Source organism: Castanea sativa, chromosome 7 (assembly GCF_040712315.1).
Source record: "Castanea sativa cultivar Marrone di Chiusa Pesio chromosome 7, ASM4071231v1".
NCBI lineage: Eukaryota > Viridiplantae > Streptophyta > Magnoliopsida > Fagales > Fagaceae > Castanea > Castanea sativa.
Genome location: NC_134019.1, coordinates 36,939,013 through 36,946,074, shown reverse-complemented (window position 1 = coordinate 36,946,074; position 7,062 = coordinate 36,939,013). Strand labels below are relative to the sequence as shown.

The following is a 7,062-nucleotide window of genomic DNA, read 5'->3' as shown; positions in this document are numbered from 1 at the left end:
CCACCTAGCTAAATCTTCATCTTTAATCTCTAATCTCAACCAAACACAATACTTGTAGGTTTCCAAACCCATATTTTGTTCTTCAAACAGAATTCATTTTAGCCTTAGGTTTACATGCTACATCATGGATAACCTTAAAGCCATACTGCATAAAAAGGATCCAATAGGATCTCAATTATCACATCATAAGAAAATCCTTTTACCATCCCCCCACATCAAACTTTAGGATTGCTCACCATCCCCATGTACAATCTTATGGAACCTTTATAGTCCAAAACACCTGCCTTTATACTTGGTTTTGTTTATAAATATGACAAACTAAGCAGAAAAGATAACTAATGCCATGAGGTAAAATCTAGAACTCCTCTCATTGCCATGGGAGGCATAGAAAGTTCTACAATCCTTGAGGTTGAAGTACAACTACTACAGAGCTGTCAAAGTTATAAACTCTAAAATGTTTGGAAATAAATTGAGCTCCTGTATGGTTATCAATACAAGGCTTGCCTAAAACATCAATTACGGGTAATCCAAGAAATGTAAAACATAAATAATCATTTGATACTACACTCAACAAAAATATTTGAAACAATTGCCATATGTATGCAATGGCTATGATTCCCCACTAATCACAATAGTATAAAGACCTAAAGACCTCATCTTCCAGTTTACAAGAAGCAGTTTACAGCTCATATTCACCCAACACTATTCAACTAAAACTATTTAAATTATTATTAATAACAATCAAATTCCTTCTAATAATGATTACTGTGATTATGCACAATGTTGAATTTATAGAATTCCAATTATGGCATAAAATCTTAAAGTAATAAAAACTCCATCATTCATAATTTTTCTGCATAATGGTTTATTTCTCAATTGCACATAACTAAGTTTTAGTTACTATATTGATACAGAAAAAGCAAAGATTTCCATCCATGCTAATTGGCAAAGATTTCCATCCATGCTAATTGAAATTCCCAGCTCAATAAGATACAGTGCTACTGCATAACACAAGGACAGACTAAACTAGCTTTACTATAGACAATAAACAACTAAAATGCTGTGAGATAAACATAACTTTATGAAATATGAGGAATCCCACATTAAATGAAGAATTATTTTTCTTCTTCAATGATACATTGGTTTCTTTTATACAACAGCATACATGAATAAATAGTGCAATCATAGCAAAGTAGCAAAGCAGAGCAAGAAAGGAACACTAAAACAAACACACTAATGCAAACAAACCACCCAACAAATTATCACATCGCAGAGTACCCATCACCAAACAAACAATTCTTTACATCAATATACATAGGCATCAGAGAATATGTTTAATGAGTCTGTGCAATCATTTCCTTCAAATTGTATAACTGACACCAACCCATACCAGTAGCAGATTATGGATGATTTCACCTGCAAAAAAACCCGAGGAGAATTATTAAGCCCAAAACATCAAAAAACGAATTAAAATGTAATATTTTGTAACATGAACTCATTAAAATAACATTTAGAACTATATTTACACCATCAACTAATATATTTATGCTATAGGAATGAAAATAAAGTAGAAGGACCCAAAACACAGACAAGCAGCCACCAGTATAGCCCCACTGAACTAATCTTTCTCGAGTTGTCAGTTTGTTTTTTATTCACAATCAACCAATAAAGGTAACCAGGGGATGGCAAGGTTAAACCACCACAGTTTCCACCATCGCATCTCATCTGCCTTAGCCTTATGTTCATTGCAAATGGCAACACTAGAACAGCCATCCTGATCTAGTTGCAGACCACCTAGCTTTATCTCCATCTTTAAGCTCAACCAAACACAACAAGCATTGAATGGTGATTAATTTTTTGGAACTTGTAGGTTTCCAAACCCTTATTTTGTTCTTCAAAACTGAATCAACCTTTCCTCAGATTTAATTGCTACACCATGGATAATCTTAAAGCTATACTTGAAACTTGAAAAGGATCCTAGTAGAATCCCAATTATCATGTCATAAGAAAACCTTCTACCATCCCCAACATCAAACTTTATGAACCTCCTAACCTCACTTCTAAATTTTAGGATAGCTCTGCGATCCCAATCCCATGTACAATGTTGTGGGACCTTTATTTGCCATGAGGTAAAATTTAGCACTCCTCTCAATGCCAATGGAGGCATAGAAAGTTCAAAAATCCTTGAGGTTGAAGTGAAGTGAAACTGTGTTGAGCTGTCCAAGTTATAAATTCTAAAATGTTTGCAAAGAAATAAAACTTTCATATGGTTATCAACCCAAGGCTCGCAAAAACATTAATTATGGGTATACTGAGAATGGAAAACATAAATAATCATTTGATACTACTCTCAATAGAAACGTTTCAAAAAAAAAAATCCTACATATGCAATGGCTATGATTCCCTAGTAATCACAATATTATAACTACATAAGAACCTCATCTTCAAGTTTACAATAAGCATTTTACAGCTCATATTTACCCAACACTCTATTCAACTAGAACTATTTAAATTGCTGTTAAGAACAACCAAATTGCATCTTAACTATTACTCTGATTATGTACGTTGTTGAATTTATAGAGTTCCAACTATGGCATAAAAATCAAAAAGGAATAGAAGTTCCATCTAACATAATTTGTCTGCATAAGTACCATCACCAAACAAACAATTATTTACATCGCTACACCGGCATCGGAGAATATGTTTGATAAATTTGTGCAAGCATATCAGACCATGGACGATTTCACCTACAAAAAAAAATCAAAAACGAATTAAAATGAAATATGTTGTAGACATGTGTAAATATAATGAAGAGATAGGTTGTGGGTTCAGAAACTAATAAAAAAGTGTGTAAATTGAGGGGGGAAAGAATAAATTTAGAAGAATTTTGCTAAATATTATCGGGGGAAAATTGAATTAATTGGAGAGAAAGATTTAGAAGAAAAGAAGCGCCATAAAATTTACCAAAAATCGAAGAGTAAGAATTCATTGCTATACCTTGTTAGGTAAAGATTATCAGAAGTCACATCTTTGAAATACAAGGGAAGGCACATGTTTGACTTTGTCAAAATCTGGTCCTCCTTCATTAAGCCTATCTTTTAATGACTTTGGCATTGTCTTTGATCTCCAATTCCTGGAGGGTTGTGACGAACCTCAATCCATCAGGAATCATCTTCAATAAACTGCAAAGCTCAATTTCCAAACGGCAGAGACTGGGCATGGCACCTTCCTCCACCCTCCACTCCTCTAAGTAAACCAGGCCAGAAAGGAGAAGAGATTGAAGCAGAGGAAATCCTCTTTCAGTACAAACCATATTCTTCCCATTAAAGGTCCCACATGTAAATAATTGGTTTGAGTCTGGTGACTTCTCTAACGCATGACGAAAGCAGAGGATTTTTAAGTTCGGTAACTTCTCTAACGTTTCCATTGGGTCTTCTTCAAGTTTAGTCCCTGATAAAGTCAACTTGGCTAGATTTAGAGAGAATTGATGAGCTTCAGGAAGCTTCTTTAAATGCTTGTATAGATGTAGCTTTTCTATATGTGGACACCTTGATATTAGCATCTGCATTGCATCTTGGGCCCGTTTATTATTCATCACTTTAAGAACTCGAAGACGGTTGAGTTTGAACCATGTGCGAATTTGGATGGTTTTAGGCTGAACATTCACCAATGTTTGCAAATAACTAAGATTACCCAGTTCCAACTTACAATATACCCTATAACTCGAGGGTAAATAAAGATACTTCAACTGTTTCATATACTTAAACACATTTGGCACTCTCGATTTGTTTGAGCGGAACCGCAAATCTAGTGTCTCCAAGCACCTCAAATTACCAATAGATGATGGCACCTTACATACATTGCTATATTTGAGAGAGAAATATCTCAGGAAGATGAGACATCCAATGTCTTTAGGTAATTTGCAGCCATGATTTTGAAAACTTCCAAGATGTAAGACTCTGGCCAACTTAAATTTCTTAAAACATGACTCTTTAAAATAAGAATTACTGTGACGAGGCAAAAGGTAGAGAAGAGACCTGAGGTAAGGATATTCATTGAATTTAACTCCCTTGATGTAAGTTTTATCTGATTCCAAAATGATAGCAAGTCTTCGAACTTTACTGTTTTGCGCTTCACGCTGTTTCAAGGAAAGAATATTAGTAATATGGAGAAAATTTTCTTCTTGGGCTTTTGATATGCAAAAGTCTCGCATAAGATCATGCACTCGACAAGTTTTAATCCTTCCAAGTGAGCCCATTTTCCCCACTAGAACCATGCATCTCTGCACTAGCTCCCTTAAATATCGGTTTCCCACATCATCCATTGTATCCTCTCTTCCTCTATTGTGCTGAATTTCTGATACAAATCCTTCTCCCATCCACATTCGAATCAATTCATTTGTCGGTATCTCAAAATCCTCTGGAAAATGACTTAAATATAGAAAGCATGGTTTCAAGTGACAAGGTAAATCATTATAACTTAAAGCTAAAACTGTATTGACTTTTAAGTTTTGTTCTACATGAAGGTATGATTTGGTATGTCTAAGCACATCCTCCCATTCTTCCTGTGTTTGCTTTGCTGCTAAAAGACCTCCAAGTACAGTGATGGCCAACGGCAAACCCCCACAATATCCAATCATTTCCTTTCCAAACTTCTCCATGTAAGTTTTGGTCATAGGGTCTAAAAAGCCAACAAACAAAATAATATCATTTTTTTTCTTGAACAACAAGAACCACAACATCAGCAACTAAATAATAAAATGAAAGTATATTTTAAGACTTGAAAGGCTAGAGATGAACCACTTGAAGAAATTTTCTCCATGCATATGAACTGTACTAATATATGGCTTTTAACTCTTACTCTTGTTCAGTTTTAAATTTAGTTAAAATATTTAAAATGGAATTTAATTTAAATGACAAGTTTTAATTTCGTTTTATGCGCTGTAATATTTTATTTAAATAATTTGGAAACATTCAACAATTCACTTTTGCTAAAATTTAGAGAAATCTTTCTCTATGTTTTATTCTTGTCTTCAAATATTAGTTAACCATTTGTTGAGCTAATGCATTTTGCTATTTTGGTAAATCTGTTCTGGTTTATGCATGTTTTGGCGTTTTGATTTTTCAATCATAAGACATCTCTCTTTTATCACTTTATTTTGCTTTTAGTTTTAGATTAATGTTAACTTGTTTTGAGAGTGGAATTTTGAGTTTCAAACAATAGCTGACTATCTATTTCAATGTGCGTATCAATTACAAACTCTCTCTTCTCAAAAAACGAAAGAAAAAAAAAATTACAAACTCTATCTCTTATGTAAGATAATATTCTATTTGAGGCGAAGTTTGATAAAATGGTTATACGTTTCATCCAATTTCCTTTTTCTTTTTTCTTTTTTCCCGAATTGACAAAAGGTATATCTAATAACTATCTCCCTATACTTTTCTCAACCCCAAAAAAAAAAAAAACTATCTCCCTGTACAACCAATGTATAAACAAAATGTATCTTTTTTTTTTTTAAATGTGCATTCTTAATTGATAATTAAATATCTGATAATTAAAATACACCGTTAATAGATGCGCATCTATAACCAAATATGCAGAATAATTCAGCTTTCCAATAATTGAAATTAGAGAAACTAAATCTAGACAAGTTAATTAACATTTGATCTTAAAATATTTCATGCATTATACAACTTAGTGATTAGTAACATCTTTAAAGGTATCTATTATTCTGTTACCTCTTCCTTATTTACCAAAAAAAAAATCATTAAATTAATTACCCAAAAAGAAAAATTATTAGAGTAAAGCAGGATTAGATATTAGTTGTACCTTCTCTCCAATATATTGCTATCTTGTCAAGTAATTCCCAACTCCTTTCTTCATTTAGACACTGCAATTCACAAAGGAAACTTTTGGGGTTTACATGCAAACACACTTGTTTATTACGAGAGGTAAGCAATATCTTGCTACCAGTACCCCTCACTGGGAAGGCTTCCTCCATACTGTTCCAGGCCTCAATGTTCCAAATGTCGTCTAAAATCACCAAACACTTTTTCTCCTTTTGAAATTTGCCAAGTTTCTCAACAATCTCAGCATCGGTCGACTTTTGAATTTCATCCCTTTGACCTTTAGACAGAAGGCTAATCAAAATTTCTTCCCAAACACGTCTTCTTTGACATTGTTGTGAAATATATACCCAAGCACGACAATCAAAGTGTTGCTTGACTGCGCGGTAATTATAAACCATCTTAGCAAGAGTGGTCTTTCCCAAACCACCCATACCACATATGGAAGCTACTCTGTTGTCTACGCCTTCTTTAAGCAAAAACTCCACCAATTTATTCAAGTCATCGTCAAACCCAACAACATCATGTTCAAGATGAGAAAATGTTTGCCTTTGCTCTCGTTGCCTCTCATGAAAAGAACTGGATCCACTTTCTTTTATCATAAATTCCCTTATGCCATAGCCTTGAAAACTTGTTTTCAAGTTAGAAATTTTTGTCATGATATCTTCAATCTTTGACCCAACCTGGTGCCCTGTAATTCCTTCATCCAAGATGCAACTGCACCTCTCGAGGACCTTTTGTACACCTCCTCCCTTTCTGGATCCAACTCTGTGGGCATGAGTGGCAATGATATCATCTGCATCATAAGCAAGATCTCTTATTTCAGCAACCCACTGCCTTACAAGCTCTGACTCATTCTGCCTTGCATCTGCATCCTTTAATAAGCCTTGCATAAGTTTGAGCTCAATTTGTAGCAGCTCAACTTGGTTACTCACCCCGGACAAGAATTTTCCTTCTTGTACGAGCAAGTCACCAATCCTTGTCACGACACCGGAAACAACCGCCTCGGCCATTTCACTTCCCCGAAAATGGGAGCTTTGAATGTTAATTTGCTCACAATGAATCTGCACTCTCTTTGTATAATTTCACTCAAACCTTCCCTTTTTGGACGTACTCTACTTAAACTCAGTCTTTGTTTGTTTGTTTTTTTTTGGTTCGTCAACGGTATCCAAATTTCCCGCAATGAAAAATTTCCACTTCACCTTACTCAAAAAAT

The 7,062-nt window shown here is 34.3% G+C and overlaps 1 pseudogene; it reads right to left on the bottom strand.

The window, feature by feature from the left end:
- Positions 1-1,061: 1,061 nt before the first annotated feature.
- LOC142642357 (putative disease resistance protein At1g50180) lies at positions 1,062-7,062 on the bottom strand (annotated as a pseudogene).